Consider the following 19,289-nt stretch of genomic DNA (forward strand, 5'->3'; position numbering starts at 1 on the left):
GCCCCGGTGCTCGGGGCGCCCTCTGCCGGCGAGGCAGCCGCGCGGGACCTCCGCGCCGGCCGCCGCCCCGCCTGGCGCTGAGAGGAGCGGGGCTCTCAGGACGCGGTAAGGCCGCGCGGCGCGGGGATCCGGAGCGCTCCGTTCGTGGCGGTTCTGCGGCGTCACCTCCGCCCCGCGCGGCTCGCTGCGGAGAGACATCTCCGTTTCCCGCTGTATTTACGCGGCCCGCTCGGCGGGAGGTGCGCCCCGAGTACGGGCTGCGTCCCGCTCTGCTCGCGTTGTTTGCGGCGGTTTGTTATCGCGGTTCCTCGGCCGCTCAACTTTCTGTCCCGGGCGACGCCGAGCGCGGGGTCGAAGCGCCGAGGTGCCGGAGCCGCGCCTTTGCTTTCCGCCGCTCCCTTTCGGGACGCGCGGACGCAGCCGGGCGCCGCTTTCCCTGGCCGGCTGTGCCGGACTCGCGGAGCGCCTCGCTGTGAGCGCTGCCCCAGCGCCAGCGTCCGAGCAGCCTGCTGTTGTGGCGGCCCTGGCAGGTGCGGCTGTCTCGGATGCGAAACGCAGCGAGGAAGAAGCAGCGCGATTTTTTGTTTATTTATTTGTTTGCGCGCGTGTTTTTCTTTATTTGTTTTTGAAGTGCGCTTAAAAGACGCTGATGGATAATGCCGCCTTGGCAGAGGGTGCCGGCACAGGTGTGCATCGTTATCTTAATTAAGATCCGGAGAAAACGTCATCTTTCAGCATGAATTATGAAGGAAGATGCACAAGGAGATCACTTCAGCCTGTTTTTTTTTTTTTTTTTTTTTCTCTTCCCTTTCTTCCATATGCAGAGAGAGGGAGGTGATTTCACAGCCCCTTTCTGGTATTTCTGTATCACAGTTCCTCACCAACCAGACTCATGCTGGATGATCTGTTTGCCCTATAGTTTGGGACCGCATTGCCTGGAAGCCCTGGGAAAAGCCTTTGTGTCCGAGGCTGCCCCTATGAGTCACATCGGGAGACTTTGGGCTGCAGGAGAAATTGACAGCTAGGAGAGTTTTATGTCATGCGTTTAAAGGTACAAGCAACTTGCATTAGCAACAGAACGAAACTTAGGTATCTGTGCATATGTGTATATACTTACGTATATATATATTTTTTTCAAATTGCAAAGAAAAAATATTTTACTTTTCTCACCTTTATAGTACCATGGAATAACCTTTACAATACTAAAACTAATTAACTGCAGAGTGGTGAGGAGCTCACGTTTTGCTGTTAAACCAACAGAGAACTCATTGTACAGGAGCTAAAACCTCCCACGCAATGCTCTGGCAGTGAGCTGCAGGCTGCCCTGCAAGCAGTGCTGTGCTTGCAGCTGCTGCCCCAAGTGGGGTACTGGGTGGTGCTGTGCATGCAGTGTGAGTCCTGCACAGCTTTCAGCATGGCGTGGTTTTTGGGGAGCTCTCCCCATGTCCCTGCACTCTACCTGTTAGTGCTCTGCTCCCACTCAGACCCTGGCACATTTTCGTCGTGCCTGCAGTCGGGACAGGACAACACAGGCAGATCTCTGCCTTGTTTTCTTCAGCAGACCTTTGCAGGCAAAATCTTTCTGTTTGTTAGAAGCTGATTATCACTCTTTATCATTTTTTAATTGCACCAAAAAACCTGTTTGGTATGTGCAATAAAAACATGCATGAGTGCAGAGAGCCCAGAGCGGCTGTACAGAGCAGAGAGCTCCAGCAACCCCAGCAGTACTATGGGAAAACCTGAGCTGCTGTTTCTGTTTCCTTGAAGTTTCTTGTAATGAGCTTTCTTGTAATGAGCTCAAACGCTGTGATTTGCTTCAATTTGCTGCCGTGATACGGACTAAGTTAAATATGTCTTTAAGGTTAATTTTGCTTACAGTTCCTTGGGCATATGTGGTAAAAGTGATTGGCTTAGTGAAGGGGAGGGGAAAAAAAAAAAAAAGAAAACCTGCTCCTTTTTGTCTCACCCACCCAGTTTTCCCTTCCAACAGCCACCTCTGCTGGCAGCTGCCTCCCGGTGCCAAAGGAGCTGCAGGTGAGGGGTGGCTGTGCTCCGTGCAAGGTGCCTTCCCAGCACAGGGCTGCAGTGGGGCCACACCTGTCCCAGGGCGCAGCGGTGTGCAGGCAGCAGGCTCCTAATGGCAGCGCTGTGTTCACACGGCTCTGTGTTTCACCGGGCTGCCTAGTGCCTTTACCTCTGTTGGAGTGTATTTTTTGCAGTTCTGGTATTGGTGACAGCTGGTGAGGCAACCTTCCTAGTCCTGCGACCAGAGAATCCCTTGTAACAGTCTGAATGTTAACAGAAATCAGAGAACAACCTTTCTATTTTCTTTCGTATGGATACAGATGCAAATGATTCTTGAAGCTGTTTTCTGCAGATTAAATGAATGTGTGCTGCACAGAACCAGCATCATCATCATCATCTTTTTTTGTTTGTTTGTTTTCTCTCCCTTCATAGAAATCATTGTTTCAAAGCACAGAGGCAGGCTGGATCCAGGTAACAGGGATTGCACTGTGCTAACAAACTCGTGACCGATCGATCTCCTGCTCCTCCTGAAGGAGGCATTTCACAGCTTTTTCTTTCCATAAGCACAGCTTTTTCAGTGTTTCTCAGCATTTCTGTCACATATCAAGAATGCGTTTACCTCTGAAACATTTCTGTGCTGGCATCCGTGAAACTTTTCATGCCCTTCGCATTTAATTTTGTACAGAATAATGCATGGCGTAGTATTTAGGTCTTCTGTTTTCAATTAAGCTGCATTAGGTAACTAAGCTCTTCTTTCATATCCCATAACAAAGTATCAATATCCAGATGGTGGTGTGCTGGGACAGCATGGCTATGGCTGCTACTGCAGAGCTGAGAGCTATCGCTGCAGCCAGCGCGATAAATAACGCCGAGGTTGTGACTCTTGGCGTATTGGAGGTGCACTAAATAATGCTACAGTGCTGTTTATTACTGGTTTCATTGGATAATATGCAGCTGTAAAACCTGCTTGAAGCTTTTATTAAGAATACTCTGTCATTATAAAAAGATGCCTACAACTTCTTTATGATATTAACAGTGCCGGAATTGCTCTGTGCTGGCTGCCTGGCTGGGAAGGAGTGCAGCTTCTCTGTGCTCCAGGATGCAGGGATGTCTCTTGGGAAGGAAACAGCTCTGAGTTGGAAAAGACTCTTGTAAGGCACTTTTGTTCTGCTTGCTCTTTGCTTTTTCTTAAGTTTATTTCAGTATTTAATTTCTTGCTTTGATTAAACTTCAGCTGATATCCTCTGTGCTATAAACGGTGCTATTGAACTGACACCAAGGAAACCTGTGTGGTTATTGGAGAGGCTGCAGGATGGCTGAGGAGCTTTAGATGGACCGAGAAGATGAGGGGGGAGACTTGGTGGCAGGAAAGGAGCAAGGAGTCTGCAATCCCAGCCTGTTTCCTCATTCAGCCTGTGGCACGTCATGTGGCCGGGATGTGTCTGCGTGTGTAACCTCTGTGCCTCTGTTTGCCTGACTGGAACCCTTTGCATTTCCTGGAAATACTCAGATTTAAGCTGTTGTCCATACACGTATCACTTATTAGACTGTTGTGTTTTCAAACAAAAGCAAAATATTCATTCTATTACTGATTTATTAATTAAATGCCAATAAGTTTCCATATTCCCCAGACCTTTGGTTGCCGTATGGCTTTATTTACGGTGCAACTCTTAGGCAACACAGAACCAAAATCCACCAGTGGGATGTGGTAATAACATGGTGTGTGTGGGATTTGACATGCGTGTTGGATCAGTGGATGAAGTGACCCTTGTGTTGCTCCGTCCTTTACCCTAAGTTGTAAGGGAAATCTGTCCCAGTTAGAGATAATTCTTTTATTCCTTTGTTATTATTCCCTTTCCCTGTTCTCCCCACGTCCGTGCTTTGCCTTGGCAGAGCACAGCCAAGAGGAGAAGCAGAGAGGTCTGTGATGGGGAGAACAAATCCAGCACTCCACCCCAGCAAGCACACCTGAATGCAGGAGGAAACTTGCACAAAGCCAGAATACACTTGGGCTTGCAGCAATTTCTAGCCATGTGAAGTCCTATTCTGAGCTAATCCGAAGTGATTTGTTCTGCGTGCGGAATGATTCATTAAGTAAAGCATTGCAGTAGTGGCACTGTCCTTTGTGCTACTGGGTTCTGTCTCTAACCAGAAGCAGAAATGACGTTTCCAGTGTTAGTCCTGTTTCTTTTCAGACCGTCGTATGGTGCAGTTGGCAAACGTTGTAATAATTACGTTTTCTCTTTTTCTTTTTTTTTTCTCTCTAGATGAGTTCAGGGAGACTGGCTTAAGCAGCGCAGAAGTTCATGGATGGAAGAAGAGTCCTCGTTTCAGAGCACCTAAACATGAAGATTTTATAAACGCCATTAGGTAGAGAGTGTTGCTAATAGTTAAATTTTATCAGTAAGACTGAATGCTGTAACTGTGATTATGCACCACATTATTGGTCATGGATCATATGGAACTGCTTTTAATAAATGTACATAGACTGGTGGCTTAAATAAACAGTATGAGTAAGAACAGTAAATGGGGGAGCTAGGCACTAGAGGAAGTGCTGTTAGCTTATCTTTAAGCCAGCATCGTTTATTTCTGCAGTGCTGTCTGCAAGTTCTTGTATGGCTTGAGAAAGTCACAATGAAGAACAGTACCTTTTTATTCAATAAATTATTCTTATTCTTGACCAGAAAGACATATCCATTGTCCTTCATAGTTCTCAGCTGCTACAGTAACTTAATACTTTGTCCAGCAAAAATAACACTCACAGTGCTGACCTAAGAAATATCCATTTGTCTGTGGTGCTGCAGCATGTGCTGCTCTTCCTTCTCAGGGATCCTTTGCTGGGAGCTGCTGTGTGCTGCCTGCTGCAGCGCAGCCCTCTGGGACCCCTTGCCTCCAAAGATGGAATCCATGAGCCTTTTCCACTTTGAAACTGGGAGTTCTCCCTTCTGAGCCCAATGAGTCTCAAATATTGCATAAAAGGATTTGATAGTCTTGTCCAGGAGATGTGACTGACTTATTACTGATATTAAGTGCCTTACGATGCTGGGAAAGAGTCATTGCATTCTTTTTTGCAAATAGGAGAACTGGCGTGCAGGAGGAATGGATCTCATCTGTCTGCTGTGATTCTTGACCCACCTAATTGGCTAATGGCCACGAGCAATAACAGCGTGGCTCAGGGGAGCGGCGCTGGGGCAGAGAAGCACTGTGCTGTGCTGAAGGCATTGCGTGTGGTGAGTGGGGTCTCTCTCTGGTCTGGTGGCCAGTGAGGACATTGAAAAGGGCTGGTGGTGCTGAGGCTGTCTCTGTCGGATGGCTTCATTTGAGATTTTGTGCAGGGGAGCGATGCCCTCCGTAGTGTGGTATTGCAATTCACTTCTAGGAGCTGCTCTTTCTTTATTTTTGTATTTTTTCCCCACCCCCTGCTTTCCTTTCACAACAGAGGGGCCTTTCCCCAGGAGAAGTTGATTGACTTCTCAGCTCATACGTGCAGTTTTCTTGCACTTGGTTAGTCTCGAAGGCAGTAATGGGTTCTTCTGGCCTGAGAATTTAGTTTCTTTTTTAATAGTTTATTTTGCTCAGAAGAGAGTCTCTCTAGCTTGCTACAAACAGCATTGATTTTGATGTGTATCAATAAAGAGTTAGTCTTAGAGATGTGTGTTCTCCATGTAGAAGATAAAGACTTAAAACCTACATGAAAGGAATGCCTGTCTTGGAGAGGCTTGCTTAGATGTAGAATATGCCCTATTCTTTCGTATTTTGAAAAGACTGCAAAGAGTGTATATATATTCTTTGCAAGGAAAGAGGAAATAATTCCGTCTCTTGATTGCGTTTTTTTCCTTGGTCTTACAGTTGCAAGATAAACACTTGGAAACACGAGTTGGTAAGGTTAATGTGATTAAAATGAATATGTGATAACGAGCTCTGCGCATTAAAGATTAAGAGCTCAAATTATAGGCTCTGAAGTGGGGCACTCCATGAGCGTTTGGGAATTTTGTTTGTGCGAGGAACACGAGGCTTTGGCCCACGGTTGCGGTTGCACAACAACGATTGCGTCCTGTCTGCTGTTTGATCGTAACCGATCTGCAGAGACGTGTCTGGTGCACTGCCGTGTCAGCGTGGAAATGCAGTCTGGGCTGAGGCTGGGGGTGAACGAGGAGGTGATTTCTGCCCCAGTATTAGCAGTATTCTATCAAAATAGAGTGATTCACATTTACGAAGAGCGGTTTGTAGCGTTTTGACCACGCAGTAGTTAATTCTTTATGTATAAATTGATCCTTTATACAAATGTAATTCCATACACAACAGTTAATCTCTTTGAGTGCGAGTTGCAAATATGCTGGCAATTAATTTATGTAGGTTATGACTCTCTCCCCCTGGCCCGTATTCTGCAGTGGTTACCTACGCTAAAGTTGAGTTGGTTTGTGCTTAATGAAAATTAGATGTGAAACGTGATATGGAGAGGACAAAGAAGCATTGAAATCCTTATTGGTCTTTAAAAGACAAAGGTACTCCAGACAATTTTCCTTTCTTGATCTCTGGAGAATTTGATGTGTAATTCTGTTAGGAGCAATTTGGATTGAAGGAGATAGAAATATTTTCAGAAGCAGCGATAGGACCAGATATCACTGCGTGCCTTTTGCAAAGCCTACTTTTGTTTTAAAACACTTTGCATTCTGAGAGGCTAACTTATAGAGACTCTGCCATTGAGAAAGAAAAGCATTTTAGAGCTTTTGTGGAGAAACAAGCCTAGCTGTTATTTCTGTGCTATTTGCTAACAGTGCACCGTTTAAATGAAAGTTTGTTTGCATAACAGCAATGGCGTTTTACCTCCTCTTCCTTGGGGTTCTGTCCAACTGGATGTTATGAGTGGCAGTTGCAGTGGCTGCTAAGTGTTTAAATGATGACACCATTATGTGAAGTGATTTTGTAATTCTTGGCTGGAATCTCTCATTTCATCTGCTCTCATCTCCTTTGAATCATACTCCCTGGCTGCAGAGATTATGATTGATTTGTTTGTGACAGATTGCAGGAAACAGTCATTGATTTTTCAATATTTTACCTTAAAATTATTTACAGTTGTAACCAAGGGGAGGTATTTCCATGGGCTGTCAGCCCCTGAAAGACTGGGATAATATTCCCTGCTCCCTGACAAGACAAATTACCCGTAATGAGTGCAGTAGCTGAAGGGTATACTTTTATTTTAAAATATGTCAATAACCCCAGTGACTAAACGAATATTGATTCAGCATAATGAAGCCTGAGTAATGTGAAAATGAGCTCTTCAAGGAGCATGGTAAAGACTTTCTTTTTAGCTTGTAGCAAGAAGCTTTTCATTCTTTACTGTTAGGTAGTGCAATTGTGCAGCTTTAAACAAGTCGTACTGAAACAGCAGCAATATGCAGCATGAAGAACATAGCTGCTGGTTTTTTGGTGCTTGTTTGACTGCTTATTTTCTTCAAGCTCCTTCCTCCGTGCAGTTCAGCAGATCAGATGATGAAAGAGAAAAATGCAAGTTATCCAGGACAGAGATAGAATTACTGTTGGTGTTAATGTCTTTAGCAGTAATATTCTTCAAAAGCTAGCCTAATGGCATTTTTAAAGTGGACTCCGCATATATGAGCATGGAAATGTATCTAAATAAACTGTAGATTTAATTTCATATTATTGACTTCTCAGACATATTGATGTTTGTTCTATATGATCGCTCTAATATTCTCGTCCTTTAACAATTTAGGATAGCTGCTTTATGAGAAGCTAGATATACTGTGTTATAAAACTTAGTTATCGTAGTGCACATTTTTCTTTCTGGTGCCTTGTAACACCGCGTGTTCCTTACAGAATGGGAATTTTCAAGCAGTAATTCATTTATATTACAGTAATTTATGCAGTGCCATAGGTGTGGTGTGGGAAAGCATCTAATAGATTAATACGGATGTACTTCAATTGTTCAGGGTAAGGATTGGATTAAAGACCATGTTGGGGTGCAATTTTCTTACTGTTAAAAATATTGAATGCTAAAAAAAACTATCACAGGAAAGGATCAATTTGTCATTTGTATTTGGGAGCACTGCACAACACTGGGTTTAAGCAACTGTGTAACGCAGGCTTATACCGAATGACATTTTGTTGGTGTTTGTGTGTAACGTGTCAATTATGAAATTATATTGTAGCCAGGAGCCTTTATTGAGCCTGTTTGGGCACAAAGATGACTTCCCTTATTTTCTGAGGGGCGACTTCAGTTGCATCCAAGTAGCTTGTGAAAATCTTCAGAAGAATGTCTTCCAATAAATGTGATTTTTGCAAATGTCATCCTCTAGCACAGCTAGAAAGTTATTTCACTTGAGAATCTGTGGCATTGTGAATTAAATGCCAACCCTGGAATCTGAGAGATGTTCCTGGTTTTTATAATCTGTTAATTTGCAGAAGGGTGTTTAGTCTGAGAGGTTTTGTGCGTAACACCAGGGGTTTGCAAAATACTGGTGAGTTGTTAATGATGAAAGTAATAACCTCGCCAGGGGCTTTTGCAGGCTAGGGTTCAGCTGGGAACATTAAACTGATCATTAGAGCTTTGGCCATCCCAAACTGTCTGACTGTCTTCTGTATTTCTGTTCCTTTTGTTTTTTCTGGCTACCAGCAGGAGGTGGGAAGGGAAGGCCGCCGTTGGGTAGCTTTCCCACAGTAGTAAGGAAAAGGGAGACAGATCAGAGCTGGGTGCCAGATCTATTGCAGTCCGAAGGGCAAATAAATGTTTGTTTTAACCACATCTGCTTTTCCTGGATAACACTGCATGAGCTCAGTGATACCAAAGTGAACAAAAGCAGATACTGCTGGAGGTCCTGGCTGAACCAAAGTGGGCTTTTCTTGAACGTCACTGGTTTGTTTCACTCGCAGGCCAGGGAGCTCCTTCTGCTGCCTTTCCCCAAGACATGTTTGCTTGTTAAATACCTGCCTGCATGGCGTTCCGGTTCAGGCCTGAACGACATACTTGGCACTAAGGCCAAACGGTGCGTTCTTGGCTGCAGGAAGCAGACAAATGGCTTGTGAGCTCTGTGTGTGATACCAGAAATTTCTGGTGATGGGAACTTGGAAGCTCTTACGTTTCTTCGTGTCTCCATTTAGCATTAGAACCGCTGCAATTGCCAGGCTGCTTTCAGGTGATTAATGAAGAGAAAACAAACTAAGACCCCCAAATCTCAAATGCTTGTTGGTAGCATTTGAAATCTTCTCCCAGCAGCATGTTAACTCAGTTCAGTAGGTGAAAGTAAAGGAGAAAACTATGAAATAAAGCTAATGGGTAAAAATGGAGTAATCTAATTTGTGGCAGAGCACAACCATCAGTTAAGTCATGCAGGACTGAATATAAGTTTAGGTTAATAATTAGGGGTCATATGTCTCTAAATGGTGCAGGATGGGGGAAGACACGGAGATGTGGGTGATAGGAATCAAACTCCCTGACACCTCCCAACTGCGGACACTCTTTTCTGAAGTCCAAGGACTAATATGTCATGGCACCTGAGTAAAAATGGTCTGTAAGTGGTCAGCACCGGTTGATATCTATCCCTTGTGCCATAAACTTGATGTGTTGAAATGGCTGTTTTTTGTTTTTATAATTAACACACAAATAATTTTTCATTGAAAAAGGCTTGCATACAGAGTATTAGCATTTTTTTTAGAAAGACCACATTATGTACCAAAAGCTTTCACTTGGTATAGTGGTATGTGGTGTATGGGGGACTGTTAGAGTGCCATAAAAATCTATGAGGAGGGCCCACGGTGCTTTGAGGGATGTAGGCTAACTGCTGTGGCTAAAAGTGAATGGCTGAGTTAATGCATGAATGTTGAAATCATATTTGGAATTATGGAAACAAGTTGAGAAACAAGAGCTTAACTGATGGTTGACTATTTTCAGTGCTGGGGAAAGAAGTGTTATGTTTTCCTCTTTTTTTTTTTTTTTTTTTTTAAGGAAGCTCCAATGTCTTTTTATTTGTTTGTGTTAACTTATCTTTTAGTATGAAATGTCATTCCCAAAATGAGGTAATGTCCTTGTGTTGGTGGCAACAGCTGGAGTTGCAGAATTCATAAATAATTCAAAGAGGGATGAAGGGTAGGGGGCTTTGAATCTTTATAATGCACAGACGCTTCATTTCAGATACGGCATCATTTGAATTCACTCAATATGATGATTGCACTGACCTGTCATATTTATTTGATGTCCCTTCGAAGGACCATATGCTCTGTCCTTACAGTGCTTGGCATGAAAAAGGAAGCAAGTCGCTGTCCGAAAGGCAGTGAGGTTGCTGTGGGGATGAAGACCCTCTCTTCCTCTCATCACATCAGTGGATGTACTGCTGCAGGGCAGTAGGAGAAAGTGCAGTTGTTACATCAGTGCAGTGACTGCATGGTAGCGTGGACTGGAGAAAGAAAGGTGGAAGAAAGCAGAAGCTGTTTGCATGAAAGTGTTCTAGGCGTGAAGAACTCAGCTGCCTCTTAGGGCCAGTTGATGTGAGGTGCTTTGTGTGGGGGAGGCAGAAAAGACAGAAGCCAACTAGAGATCTGCTGTGAGCTGCAGAAATCTGGAGGTGCACTGTGATGGCTTTACTGTGGGAATACAATTACTCTGTTGGAAGCTCGGTTGTCCTGCAGTCTTCTGGGGATACAAAGCTCAGGTCTTTTCACTGACCAGTCCAGGAAGCTGCTTGCTTAGCTAAACAACATCTCAGGTAATGGTTTTGGGAAAACATGCTGTGGGAGTTCTTGAATTCTGGCAGCCATTGCATCTGTTTCTGCTCTTTTTTCCATCATGTTTTTGTTTGTTTGTTTGTTTTTTAGAAGTTACATAGCAGTGTAACAGCTTCAAGTTCAGCCATGTGCCCTAAGTAATGAGCTGTGTGATAATGAGTGATGTGTGATTCCTACTGGCTAACACGTTGGCTCATGTTGGCAATTCATAGCAGATAACAGGGCCGTGTAAATGTTACCTCTGAATGCACTATTAAGAGGCAATGTTTTTATGGAGCAAGGTGTAATTGCAGCAGAGAGCAGTGATTTGTATGAAATAGTTTGTCCATTGAGCTCATGTCACTGGCAGAAGGAAACTAATGAAGTGCAAGCTAGTGAAATGCAGTAACTAGAAGCTGTAAGAATGCTAACTGTATGTAAAACTTTCTCTTCTAGATCCTGCCATTGATGACCAAACCTCCCTGAAATCTTCTTATCAGTTGCTGCCAAGATGAGAAGGATAGCAGGAAAGAGGAGTGTGTAAGTGGTTCTCATGACAGTTAATTTCATCATTTTATCAAATGACAGGTTGTTGGTTTTTTACCTCAAAACTTGACTGTCATGACAAGATGCTTTTGGAAGCTATCTTTGTAAAATGAAACTGACGATTTTAGGGTACAAAGAGCTATTGTATCTGTCTGTACAATGTCGTCGTTATGGTAAACCGCTGGAAGGTCTTTATTTCTGAACTAATTGAACTTGCATACCTCACTCATTTATTTGAAAATCTGTTGAATGCCATGTGAGAAGTTCTCTTGCCAGTTTCTTTTCTCTTTTTTTTCCAATGAAACAGTTATTCTTACAACACTCAATTTGTTATTGTCTAAAGTACTGTTGCCCTAGCCTCCTGCAAAGTGTTTCTTCTTAGTAATTCTTGAACAAATAAGGAATGAATCAGGTTTTGTCCTTCCATGTTTTGATCAGCATATTTTACCTCTCTATAAAACCTTCTTTAGTTTTCAGAATGACAGCATTACAAAGAAAGGTGCTTTACTTCCTTTGCTTTTTTTTTTCCCCCCAATTGCAAGTGTCTTGTGCAATGATGTTGTGAATATGTGCATTGCCAAAACACAATTACTGGGAGGAGAGACAAACTGCTGGGAATGTCATGTTATACCAAATTAAGAATTTTTAACTTTTACTTACTCTGCGCAATCTTTTCAACTATAATTCCATATATTGCATCTGGCTTATATTTTGACTCTACTGGAACCAACGTGTCCTTGGAGTTGTACTTTAGAGTAATTTCAGATTCGTATGTATTGTGGTTGTTTTTGTGTTGTTTTCGTTTTTTTTTCCTCCACCAGTCTGCTTTAAACTGTTGGGATTAACTTCAGAGAAGGCAAGAGATACAGGCTCCTTTGCAGCAGCTGTGCTGGTTATAAAGGAGGCTTCATGCAAACTTGCTTGCTCTCTTTTTTGCAGGTTATTGCTCTCACTAAGCAAGGAAGTTGAACTGTTTTCCTGAGCACACCCAGAATTAATTCAGCCCAAGCTGATCATGTTATCACATGCTGGTTACTGCTGGCCCGGGTCATTCTGATGGAAGAGCAGGAAGCACACAGACCAGCTGCACCAATGGCTTGCCTGGGAAGGGGTGTCACCAACAGGGGAGTTGTGGAGCTGGTGGTGGTTTGGTGTTTTCAGCAGGTGCAGCTGCATCTCTAAGGTAAAAATTTGACCTGTTGGAAAGCTGTGAAGCTATGTTATGAGTAATATTTGTGTTTCAGAGACGCACTGGATAATGTGAAGTGAACCTTTGCTCTGTGACTCGTACTGTTCAATGTGAGTGAAGAGAGGTGGTGTGAGTGTGTGTGGCTGACAGGATGGTGATTTCAGGAAATCCTCTGTGCTAAAGCTGCTTGAATGGTGCGGATGCTTCCATCTCAGCAAACACACTGCTGTGTGAACACACTCATCACAGACGTGGCCTTAACCACTACATGCCTTGAAAGAAGGCTTTTGACACTTGGTTACCTGACTAGCTTTTAGAGAAAAGGGAAGAGCTCTTACCTCTGCAGCAGAGCCTGTCTGTCTACCCACTGCTGCTGGTCTGCCTGCAGTGTGGGCAGGAATCCAGTGAGACATGCAAGCTCTCAATGTTCCCTGTGCCAGTATGGCTGATCTTTGGTACAGGAGGCATTCTGAGTAAAGCCAGCACACATTTCTTCAAACCTGGCCCTTTTTGCATGAAGACTGTGGACTGTAGGTGCTGTCCCATTAACAGGACTTGGGCAGACAAAGAACAAGAGGCTTTCTGAGCAGTTAGAAATCTGAGAGCAGCAACTCTGCTCGTGTCTCCTCTTGGGGCACTGCTAGATGAAAAGGATTCAGTTCAGTCGCAGAAAGGACTGAGCTTCCACCTCAGCTGGTGCTGCATTCGATACCTTTTAATTGGTTCTGAGCAGGAGAATGAGGAAGTATGCACTGGCCTCTCTCATGTGCCATGTATAAGGGAGGGAAATAATGTATGATATCTGGAGAACTTGGTGCACATCAGGATAGCACCATGGCACTGCTTTGTAGGAGAGAACAGCTTCCCCTGGCTGGCGTATCCACAGCAGCACTGCTGTACCACAGTACCTTCAGACCAAAGCTGTTGCTCAGCCTCGTGTTGGCCTCAAAAGTAGCATGAGGAGATGAGATTTAGGCCTTAGGACTAAGGCAGATAATCACAGACTGGGGACTGTCCATAAACTTAGAGTGGCTAGTATTTAAAAATGATGTGATGAAAAGAAGTAATAGATATGATATGACTGTGTGAGGCCTATTGCTTTCCTGCCAAGTTTTCAGTTAATTTGGCTATGCACTGCTATACACTGAGGAAAAAATTTGGACTAATCTATCAGACAGTTTTTGAATCATGTTAGCCTGTCCTTGCAGTACAGTGCTCAGTGCATGCGTGGCTCAAGGAGGCGAACCACGTAATTTCCAAAATCCTCAGTTTGCCACTGAAGCAGCCCATAGGGTGAAGGTGAGGGCAGCAGCAGGCACTTAGTGCTGTGACAACAACCTGAGGTCAGACCCCTGCTGAGCTGTCTGTGTTCAGAAGTGAAGCACCATGTCTTCCAAGGACTGCTGACACATCTGTGGCTGCTGAGGGCTGAGCCTACAGAGCTCCTTCAGACAGCCTGGAATCCTCACATCTTAATATGGGCCATTGTCATACCCATGTTAAAATATTTAATGAAATACTTGTGGCTTTCTAACCACCCTTTTCATCTACTCAAGTGTTAATACCATATAGTTTCACATAATTAAACCAGTACTGTAAAATAGCATCTGTCTTATGTGGAGCACTGTCATGGCTACGTTATGCCAATGAGTAAAATTTTATGTCTGAGCACTTAAAATGATCAAGTATTATAGTTAAGACTGTCATATTGTTTATGTGGCACTAAAAAGAAAACAAAATACAATTTCACAGCAGACATATATACATATATATATTTTTTTCTTATAAATACTCCAAATAATAGGGTGGATTCAACTAGACTTTCTGGCTCTTCAGTGGTTGCTGCATTCTGTATGAATATATCAGGATCCTGGGCATTTAATAATTTATTTTTATTACAAACACATGATTTCTCTGTATGTTTGCCACAGATATGTTAGACAAAACATAACTTCTTGAATAGCATTGTACTCTCACTTTCAAACTCCTTTAACTTCAGTTCAATCTTGGTTGAATACAACGCATTCCTGAAAACAATCTGTACATCTGTAACATGGCAAGTTGATTTTATAGGATTGTTTTCATATTTGAGACATAGCAAAACATTTTCAAGGTGATGCATGTTGTTATATGGGGATAAAGATCAGTTACTGACGAAGTCTAAGGTGCAAGTTTTTAATAAGACTAATGAATAATTAGAAATTATCAGAAAAGGAATAGCAGATTTTCTAGCACTTTAGGATTTTGAAGGCATGTGAAATGGTTTCACAGAGGTGTATGCCTGATCAAATGGCTGAGCGGGGTGGAAGAATTCCTTGCAGGCTTCTGTGGTTTCTGTTACACGTGGGTTCAGACTGAGTCGCCTCAGTTGTGTTTTTGGCTTAGAAGAGAAGGAGGTACCTCGGTGTAACAAAGAGCTGGGGCATGGCAGCTCCCACTGAACTGCGAGGCACCTTTTCGTAAATCCTTTCTTTAAAAACAACAACAAAAATGTTTGGGACAGATGGAACAAAACCAACTAATTTGGCAAACCTTCTCCCTTCTACAATCAAGCCTTTCTCAAAAATGCTATTTAATATCACTGCACTTGATTCCAAGGAGTGTGATGTTTCATTGGCTTTAGGTGGGTTTATTTCCTCCATCCATCCATCCACCCCAGCGCCAATGAATCAAGCAGCACATGAATTTTTTTCAGAGCAACTGTCTTTTGTACACTGCTGCAAAGTGTAATGTCTCCTCGTTGCTAGAAATAATTATTAGGTTTAAAATAATCTGACAGCGTCCTGCTGTGTATAAATTAGGTTTGTTTTCTGCTAAGATCAGTTTGCTGGCACCCATTCACTAACACATCACCAAAGCGCGATCGCAAGTTGATCGCATCCGGTTATCTGCCTTTTTTCTTCTTCATGGGCTTTTTGTTGCTGTGCTGTCACCCAGGTTGAAATAAATGCATGCAACTCGTGCGATTCAAAGCTCTGTGCAGCCTGGGGAGGTGGTAGTGGCTCTTCAGCAGCAGGCTCAGGGGTACAGGCACTGCAGAAGGGAAGCAGTTGTTTGCGCTTCAACTTCTGAATCTTGTGCAACTTTGGTTTTGTCCAACTTGGGTATCTTCTGCTCTCAGGCAAGCAATATGTTATCAGTGAGGTCCCAAATGCCAGGTGTAATTAGCTCGTGTTTAGAGTGGTGTTGTTATGTTTTGACGTGTACGTGCAAACCTGCTTTCATGCAGAAGAACATATTTGACGTGGGAAGAATGCTATGTGATTCAGAAAAAGTTAGAAACATTACTTAAAGCTGTGCACTGATGTTTCAGATTTCATAAAAGGCCACAAAGTTTTTATTTCTATGTTCATGATTGATTAGGGTTAGAGTTTTAAAGGCTTAATGCTGGCTACAAGTACTTTGTAGTCAGTCACTGAGAATTATAGGCTTGGCATAATTCACATTTCTATTCTTCAGTATATCCATTATTGTTAGATGCTGAGTAGTCATTGCACACAGATGACTGATTTTTTTAAAAAATTTTATTTTACAGTTTTACACATGTGGAAAAATACTTTGTTAGAGCAGCTCCTGGGTGAACGGGGTAATTAGAGAACTGCGCCGCTTTTATTGGAGTTGACACATGCTGCATGTTCTTTAAGACCCAGTATGTGAGCAGAATGCTTCCAGGATTTATTGCCAGTCAGACAAGTAAAGATACTTTTAATAGGAATAAAGATAACTTCAATTTTTACACTGTTAAATAAAACTGTCTTTAGGAAGAGAACTATGACTGTGATACATTGCTCGTGCCCTTGTTTTTTTTTCTGTATATATGCATTTTGTAGACACAACTGCACACATGCTGGAGACATGATCACTTTTATTTGACAGTAATTGTATGTTCTGTTTTTACTTATCTGGAGAAAAAATAGTGTTGTAATGCTGACTGAGGATCTTAGTTTGCTTGGTGCCAGAGGAATCCTGCAGTTGGTTTCTTTATTTAAACTGAAATGCAATCCTCCTTAGTTTGACTTGCAGCTCTTAGTGTCTGAGAGCTTGGTGTAGCAAGCAAGGAATTTCATGTAACATAAATTGGAGACTCGGTTTTGTTTTAAATGATGAGCGCAGTGTTCTGCATGTGTAATGCCTTGCAAGTTGTGAAAAAAGTAGACTCGTAACTGCAGCACAGAGTGGCTAAGTGCATTGTACATGAAATCCCTCAAAAGGGCTATTGAACAGATACAGTTACTGACAGTGTGTGTGGGAACTGCTGAGTCACGGCCTGAACCTCTGATTAATCACCTGAGGTGAGCCTTGAGTCAGCCAGAGGAGCACAGGTGAAGGCAATTCACCTGTGCTGCCGGAAGGGGTGGAGCCAGGCTCCACCCCTCCTGGACCTATTTAAGAGCTGGCTACCAGAGGGGAAGGATCTCTTCTGGAGATCCCCTCTTTTGGTATCTTCTGGTGAGCTCAACCCAAGGGTAAGCTCTTCCACTTATTCTCTTTTGTGATCATTGTCTGTTTGCCTTACTCTCTTGATTATATTGTAATTATAACATCTTGGTTATACAAAATTATAACATCTTGGTTATACACAGTGTCATTTTTTGTGATGCGATCTGTTTCCTTTCCTCTGCTTTCTTTTTCCAACATACTGGAACAATTTGAGGTCCATTTGAGAACACTCAGTCTGCCTTTCCTGTTAACAGCTCGTGTCTAAAAGTATCTTTAGCATTCCCTTTTTTAAAACTACAAATACGTGTTTAAGGCAGAGTTCACAAACACATAGCTCTCGAGATCAAGCCAGTTCTTAGCTCACTTTGCATGCCTTTTGTTCACACAGCTCGCGGTGTGGAGCACCCTGCCAAGCACACTGCTCCTCTGAGCTGCAGTGAGAAGTGGATGACCAGTGCTGCACACAGCTAAGCACACAGCCTTATCAGCAAGCGTGCTTTAGGTACGTACGGGTGCAAAGTGCTTTCCTGAAGGAGCAGGCAGGTGTGGAAAATATCGGAAGGCCAGGTTCTTCTGCTGTGATTCCTTACAGCAAGCCCAGCGCCGGGCTGACACTGTCAGCAGCAGCCACACCTCTGCCAGCCCCAGACGGTGCCAGGTGGGTGGAAGCCTGGGATCAGTGGGAAGGGACACAGCAGGGAAGACAAACATGCTGTTGTTTTCTGAACGCTTCCAGGTTAAAGCACGGCCATCTTCATCTCCGCGCTGAGAGAGAGGAAGTCACAGAGTCACACTGTTGAGCAGCACAGAGGCTGGAGGTGATTTTTTTTTTTTTTTTTTTTTTTTTTTTTCCTCCCCCAAAGTCTTCTTTTAAAATAGTTATAATTAAATAACAGAACTTTTGCATGGAAAGCGAAAGCCAGTGGCAGTTGTTTAATAAGAAATGCTTTGTTAAGCATAAATTTTTTAAATTCTTAGTAGCATTATGTAGTATCTGTATTTTGTGTTGTTCTTACAGCTATTTGGCTTAAGACCATCATGCTTTCACTCCCGTATTTTGGGGCATTTAAACTGTTGAACTCTAAGCACTTTTCAGGCATTACGTTTGACTTACTGTTATTACGTACAATAAAATAGAACACAATATTAAAGTCTATGCTGAAAGAATATTATTTGGTGGCTACAAATAAAGAATGCGGACAAGTTTTTAAAATCTGTTTGGGTTTTCATTTTTTTGCTAATTCTTTAAAGGAAGTGTTGTAATTATTAGCATTATTTTTAACACAGAAAAAAGTGTTCCTTCCTGGGATGCGTAAGATGCAGTAGTATACTGTTGTCTTATATTTCTAGGGCTGTATTAAATAAACTGAAAATATACACTTGTTAATTTTAGCATCCTGTTAGCATATGCAGTAGGAACTAGTTTTATATCTGAATGTGCCAGTGAGAAGCTGTGTATTTTCAGCTGTTTCTGTATCCCAATAAACCCATCCGACAGACCGAGCTCTGCAAAAGTTAAAGATGAAAATTTGGTTTCTGAACTCCTTGTGTGCTGCTTTAGCATTGCAACTTGATTCCCATGTGCTAAAGTGTAAACTACCAACTAATCCGTAGGAGTTTTACAGGAGCGAGTCATTTAATTAACACTTTCAATTTCAGATGTGAAAGAAGGTGAAAGCGAGGTCTGGAAAGCGGAGAGAGGCTTTGTGCTTCCTAGCTGAAGAGTTGCTGTGCTCTAAGTTTGCTGTTGATAGCACCCATAGACGGCCTCCTTCCTGCTAATTAGGCTTCCTGAACACAGCCTCTGGAAATGGCTTGAGAAGTGTGTTGGGTGGGTGTTTTTTTTTTTTTTTTTTTTTTTTTTCCAACCAACCACTACACCACCATAAATAAGGAAACTGCATTGTATGTAGCTATTATACCAGGCTCGCTTGGCAGGCTGTAATTTAATAGAACAACAATGATCAGACTAGTATATCAGTTAATTTTCAAAACATTTTATTCCACACAAATTAGCACAGGTCCTGGAGGGCAAAATGACAAGAGGTTACTCGTACACTATGTATTTAATTAATTGAAAAATGCTCAAATTGCTTTTACAGTTGTTATTAGAAAGTAGAATCAGTGTTGCCAGTGCTCAACCATAATTAGAGCCCCGGGGAATTAAATATTTAGCATTAGTAGTGTAACAGCACTTAGGACACAAATTTCTATTTTTGTAATGAAAGCAATACAGCGTAAGTGCAAATGGCTGAAACGACAGCTGTGACAAGTGAAGCAGCCTGGGATATTTCAATAAGACACCGCATTGGACAGCAAGTCTTACCGCATTACTCGTCTGTAAGGGAGCTGCAAGTTGAAATCCCAGCAG

General features: G+C 42.8%; 1 long non-coding RNA gene across 3 annotated transcripts; it reads left to right on the forward strand.

The window, feature by feature from the left end:
• The first annotated feature begins 1,145 nt into the window (after positions 1–1,145).
• On the forward strand, positions 1,146–18,744 carry LOC122162005. 3 transcript variants are annotated; one of them, XR_006169375.1, is made up of 7 exons: positions 1,146–3,176; positions 4,293–4,395; positions 5,104–5,255; positions 11,200–11,283; positions 12,229–12,472; positions 17,307–17,736; positions 18,578–18,744. It is a non-coding gene; the product is annotated as an uncharacterized LOC122162005 (long non-coding RNA). The 3 variants fall into 3 exon arrangements; XR_006169376.1 differs by lacking the exon at positions 1,146–3,176 and having other exon boundaries at positions 4,130–4,395; positions 17,307–17,576; positions 17,655–17,736; XR_006169374.1 differs by lacking the exon at positions 1,146–3,176 and having other exon boundaries at positions 4,130–4,395.
• The last annotated feature ends 545 nt before the right edge of the window (positions 18,745–19,289 follow it).

The sequence above is a fragment of the Centrocercus urophasianus genome, unplaced genomic scaffold (genome assembly GCF_019232065.1).
Source record: "Centrocercus urophasianus isolate 14NV4802_14NV808 unplaced genomic scaffold, USGS_Curo_1.0 seq_2, whole genome shotgun sequence".
Classification (NCBI taxonomy): domain Eukaryota; kingdom Metazoa; phylum Chordata; class Aves; order Galliformes; family Phasianidae; genus Centrocercus; species Centrocercus urophasianus.